The following is a 6,047-nucleotide window of genomic DNA, read 5'->3' on the forward strand; positions in this document are numbered from 1 at the left end:
TGGTCTCCATCTCCTGACCTCGTGATCCGCCCGTCTCGGCCTCCCAAAGTGCTGGGATTACAGGCTTGAGCCACCGCGCCCGGCCAATTTTTTTTTTTTTTTAATGTTCAACTGACTGCTTGGTTTCTCTTTTCTTTGAAAGACTCTTAATGTAAATAAGCCTTCTCTCCCAATCAGTGGCCTCTTTAATTATATCTTCTCACGTTTGCTTTCTGGTCTTTACCGATTAATTTCTTCTAATTTCTCAGAAATTTGCAAGGGTGAATCACAATGCCTCCAAGCCATGATTCCCAGAATCAGAAAACTGCTTTTTAAATTTGAGGTAGACTGGGCCGGGCGCGGTGGCTCAAGCCTGTAATCCCAGCACTTTGGGAGGCCGAGGCGGGTGGATCACGAGGTCAGGAGATCGAGACCATCCTGGCTAACATGGTGAAACCCCGTCTCTACTAAAAATACAAAAAACTAGCCGGGCGTGGTGGCGGGCGCCTGTAGTCCCAGCTACTCGGAGGCTGAGGCGGGAGAATGGCGTGAACCCGGGAGGTGGAGCTTGCAGTGAGCCGAGATCGCGCCACTGCACTCCAGCCTGGGCGACACAGCGCGAGACTCCGTCTCAAAAAAAAAAAAAAAAAAAAAAAAATTTGAGGTAGACTGAAGCATTTTTCATCCACATATACGATATGATCTAATACACCAGCCTTTGCTTTCTGGACCTCAGCATTTACATCTGCCAGGTGGATGTTTTCCCAACTTGCATGATGACTGCTTCTTGATGAAAGCATCTGGGAAAATCCGAAGCCCTTTCCACCTCAACAGCACAGGCTGGGCGGGTGTGGTGGGCTCACCCTGTAATTCCAGCTGTTTGGGAGACAGAGGCAGGAGGATTACTTGAGTCCAGGAGTTCAAGACCAGACTGGGCAACATAGTGAGACCCTATCTGTATTAAAAATAAATTTATCAGGCATGGTGGCACATGGCTGTAATTTCAGCTACTTGTGAGGCGGGAAGATTGCTTGAGCCCAGAAGTTCGAAGCTGCAGTGAGCTATGATCACGGCACTGCACTCCAGCCTGGGCAACAGAGTGAGACCCTGTCTCAAAACAAACAAAAACAGCACGAGGCTGGGTACAGCGGCTCATGCCTGTAATCCCAGCACTTTGGGAGGCCGAGGGGGGCAGATCACTTGAGGCCGGGAGTTCGAGACCATCCTGGCCAACATGGTGAAATCCTATCTCTACTAAAAAATACAAAAATTAGCCAGGTGTGGTGATACATGCCTGTAATCCCAGCTACTCGGGAGGCTGAGGCATGAGAATCACTTAAGCTTGGGAGGCAGAGGTTGCAGTGAGCCAAGATCACACCACTGCACTTCAGCCTGGGCAACAGAGCGAGACTCTGTCTCAAAAACAAACAAACAAACAAACAAAAAAAACAGCACTAGACACTTGACTGCTAGATTGCACATGAGCAAATGGATCTGAGGCTAGAGATTGTGAAAGAAGCCTAAGCCACCTTCCAAGATATGAAGAATTGGGCTGCACGCAGGGAAAGTCCAGAGAGGCAGGGCAAAATGTCAGAACAAGTGACTTCGACTCCTCTTTTTGTTGAAGCCTCTCTGTGACACACAGTTATCCAGCTTGGAACATCTCTGGGTACAGTTTGACTCCTTATCTGTGGCCTCTTCGAAAAGTGTCAATCATGAGGGTTGAAACACTCGCCTGCATACACACACACTTAGTGAATGAATTGACACAAGCCTCCAAATTCTTTTTTGAGAGTAGAATAGCACTCACTGTCCAAAAGAAATATGATGCAGGTCCCAAAGCTGAGCCATATATGCAATTTAAAGTTTTTAGCAGCTGCTTTTATTTATTTTTATTTTTTTATTTATTATTTATTTATTTATTTATTTTGAGATGGAGTTTTGCTCTGTCGCCCAAGCTGGCGTGCAGTGGCATGACCTCAGCCGATCTCAGCTCACTGCAACCTCTGCCTCTCGTGCCCAAGCGAGTCTCCTGCCTGAACCTCCCAAGTAGCTGGAACAACAAGTGCGCACCGCCACACCCCACTAATTTTTGTATTTTTAGTAGAGACAGGGTGTTGCCAGTTTGGCCAGGCTGGTCTCGAACTCCTGAGCTCAGGTGATCACCCCGCCTTGGCTCCCAAAGTGCTGGGATTACAGGCATGAGCCACTGCATCCGGCCATTAGCAGCCTCATTTAAAAAGGTAAAAAGAGATATGACAATGATTGTAATAATGTAATCAATATTAAAAACGATTGTTGGGGGCCAGGCGCGGTGGCTCACGCATGGAATCCCAGCACTTTGGGAGGCTGAGGCGGACAGATACTGAGGTCGGGAGTTCGAGACCAGCCCAACCAACATGGAGAAACCCCCATCTCTACTGAAAATGCAAAATTAGCCGGGGCCATGGTGGTGCATGCCTGTAATCCCAGCTACTCTGGAGGCTGAGGCAGGAGAATCGCTTGAACCTGGGAGACGGAGGTTGCGGTGAGCCGAGATTGTACCATTGCACTCCAGCCTGGGCAACAAGAGCGGAAGTCCATTTCAAAAAAAAAAAAAGATTGTTTAAGTATTTTACATTCTTTTGCTCCTACTAAGTCTTCAAAACCCAGTGTGCCTTTTACACTAAGGGTGCGTCTCCGTTCCAACTAGCCACAGCTGAAGTGGTCAGCAGCCACATGGGACTGACGGCCTGCAGGCTGGACAGCACCAGTCCAGGTGTATCCAGCGAGTTGCTGAGGATGGCAGGATGGAAAGGAGGAGTATGAAATCGTGCGGGAATGTCCAAGCGGATTTAATCTTATTGATTAAAGATGTCCACTAGGTGGCGATATATGCAAGGAATGAAAATTTTCTATGTGGCTGGCATTGTTAATATATGCAATTATTTGTAGATAAAATTCAGTATTTCCATCATCCCTGCAAGATGAGTAAGAGGATGTTCATTTTGCAGATGATGAAAATGAACCTGAAGCAACCTAGGCGTCTGGTGAAAGGGTTTCCAGCCGGCAACCAGAGGAGGAGGTGGGAATCAAGCCCAGGTGTGTCTGGTGCCGGAGCCCAGAGGCTTCCCATATCCGCACACTTCATGCTCACCCATCTGCCAGCCACACAGAGGTCCTGGATGTCTGGTGGGCAATGAGCAAGTGACAGAGAGTCCGTGTGATGAGGTTGCTCAGGCTGATGTGACAGCAGTGAGAAGAGGCATCTCATCTCATCCCTAACCAGATGGGGTTAGGGACGGTGTCCTGGAGCAGCCAACCAGAGAGAGTGACATCACTGATAAGGAGGCAGATTCACACGCCCTCATCTTTATCAGTGCACGAAATGGCACCCTACGGCCTGCTGGTGACCCGACTGCAGAAAGCTCTGGGTGTGCGGCCTCAGTCCTGTGCCAACGGGCCAAGATGGCGACGAGCTACTTTGAGGCCAATGAGTACATCCACTATGACCTGCTAGAGAAGAACATTAACATTGTTCGCAAATGACTGAACCGGCCTCTGATCCTCTTGGAGAAGATCGTGTATGGACACCTGGATGACCCGGCCAGCCAGGAAACCGAGCAGGGCAAGACATACCTGTGGCTACGCTGGACCGCGTGGCCATGCTGCAGTTCATCAGCAGTGGGCTGCCCAAGGTGGCCGTGCCGTCCACCATCCAGTGACCATCTGATAGACACCCAGCTTGGGGACGAGAAAGACCTGCGCCGGGCCAAGGACATCACCAGGAAGTTTATAATTTCCTGGCAACTGCCTGTGTCAAATATGGTGTGGACTTCTAGAGCCTTGGATCTGGAATCATTCACTAGATTATTCTGGAAAACTATGCATATCTTAGGGTTCTTCTGATTGGCACTGACTCTCACATCCCCAGTGGTGGCAGCCTAGGGGGCATCTGCATTGGAGTTGGGGGTGCCGACGCTGTGGAGATCATGGCTGGGATCCCCTGGGAGCTGAAGTGCCCCAAGGTGATTGGCATGAAGCTGAAGGGCTCCCTCTCCAGTTGGACCTCACCCAAAGATGTGATCCTGAAGGTGGCAGGCATCCTCATGGTGAAAGGTGGCACAGGTGCAATCATGGAATACCACAGGCCTGGCGTAGACTCCGTCTCCTGTGCTGGCATGGTGACAATCTGCAACATAGGTGCAGAAATTGGGGCCACCACTTCCGTGTTCCCTTACAACCACAGGATGAAGAAGTACCTAAGCAAGACCAGCCGGGCAGACATTGCCAATCTAGCTGATGACTCCAAGGATCACTGGGCGCCTGACCCTGGCTGCCATTATGACCAACTAATTGAAATTAACCTCAGTGAGCTGAAGCCGCACATCCATGGGCCTTTCACCCCTGACCAGGCTCGCCCTGTGGCTGAAGTGGGCAAGGTGGCAGAGAAGGAAGAATGGCCTCTGGACCTCCAAGTGGGTCTGATTGGTAGCTGCAACAATTCAAGCTATGAAGATCTGGAGCGCTCAGCAGCTGTGGCCAAGCAGGCACTGGCGCATGACCTCAAGTGCAAGTCCCAGTTCACTGTCGTCCCGGCCAATGCTTGTGGCCCCTGCATTGGCCACTCGGACAGGAAGGACGTCCAGAAGGGGAAGAAGAACACAATCGTCACCTCCTACAACAGGAACTTCACGGGCCACAGTGACGCGAACCCCGAGACCCATGCCTTCGTCACGTCCCCAGAGATTGTCACAGTCCTGGCCATTGCGGGAACCCTCAAGTTCAACCCAGAGACTGACTACCTGCTGGGCAAGGATGGGAAGAAGTTCAAGCTGGAGGCTCCGGATGCAGATGAGCTTCCCCAAGCGGAGTTTGACCCCGGGCAGGACACCTACCAGCACCCCCACAAGGACAGCAGTGGATAGCACGTGGATGTGAGCCCCACCAGCCAGCGCCTGCAGCTTCTGGAGCCTTTTGACAGGTGGGATGGCAAGGACCTGGAGGACCTGCAGATCCTCATCAAGGTCAAAGGGAAGTGTACTACTGACCACATGTCGCCTGCTGGCCCCTGGCTCAAGTTTTGTGGGCACTTGGACAACATCTCCAACAACCTGTTCATTGGTGCCGTCAACACTGAAAACAGCCAGGCCAACTCCATGTGCAGTGCCGTCACCCAGGAGTTTGGTCCCATCCCTGACACTGCCCGCTACTGCAAGAAACATGGCATCGGGTGAGTGGTGATCAGGGACAAGAACTATGGCGAGGGCTCGAACCGGGAGCATGCATGCAGCGCTAGAGCTTCACCACCTCTGGGGCCGGGCCATCATCACCAAGAGCTTTGCCAGGATCCACGAGAACAACCTGAAGAAGCAGGGACAGCTGCCCCCGACCTTCGCTGACCCAGCCGACTAAACAAGGTTCACCCTGTGGACAAGCTGACCATTCAGGGCCTGAAGGACTTCGCCCCTGGCAAGCCCCTGAAGTGCGTTATCAAGCACCCTGATTGGACCCAGGAGACCATCCACCTGAACCACACCTTCGACGAGATGCAGATCAAGTGGTTCCACGCCCGCAGTGCCCTCAACAGAATGAAGGAGCTGCAGCAGTGAGGGCGGTGCCTCCCACCACACCCCAGCCCCACCCCCCAGCGCTGGCGTCATGTTCAAGTTCAGCTCCACACACGCCATCAGCCGATCCAATCCATCCAGCCATGGGCTCTGATTCCAAGGCGGTGTGACCAGACATGCTTCCTGCTCCCCTGCTCAGCCTGCAGAGTGACTGTGGTTGGGGGGTTCTTAAAATAACTTTTTAGCCCCTGTCTTTCTATTTTTAGTGTTTGGTTCAGATCTTAAGCAGCTCCATGCAACTGTTTATTTTTATTGACAAGACTCCCATCTAAAGTTTTTCTCCTGCCTGATCATTTCATTGGTGGCTGAAGGATTCGAGAGAACCTTTTGTTCTTGCAAGGAAAACAAGAATCCAAAAAAAAAAAAAAAAAGGCAGATTCAGCAAGCTGCTGTGGGGAGGTGTCGAGGGCAGCTCTTTGGGGGATCACACATAACACCCTGTGGCTAGAATAGGGTCCA

At 51.4% G+C, this 6,047-nt stretch overlaps 1 pseudogene across 1 annotated transcript; it reads left to right on the forward strand.

Annotated features, from left to right (window-relative positions):
* Positions 1–3,346: 3,346 nt before the first annotated feature.
* On the forward strand, positions 3,347–5,570 carry LOC112629854 (annotated as a pseudogene). The gene has a single exon (XR_003120760.1). The product of XR_003120760.1 is annotated as an aconitate hydratase, mitochondrial pseudogene (transcript).
* The last annotated feature ends 477 nt before the right edge of the window (positions 5,571–6,047 follow it).

The sequence above is a fragment of the Theropithecus gelada genome, chromosome 1 (genome assembly GCF_003255815.1).
Source record: "Theropithecus gelada isolate Dixy chromosome 1, Tgel_1.0, whole genome shotgun sequence".
Classification (NCBI taxonomy): domain Eukaryota; kingdom Metazoa; phylum Chordata; class Mammalia; order Primates; family Cercopithecidae; genus Theropithecus; species Theropithecus gelada.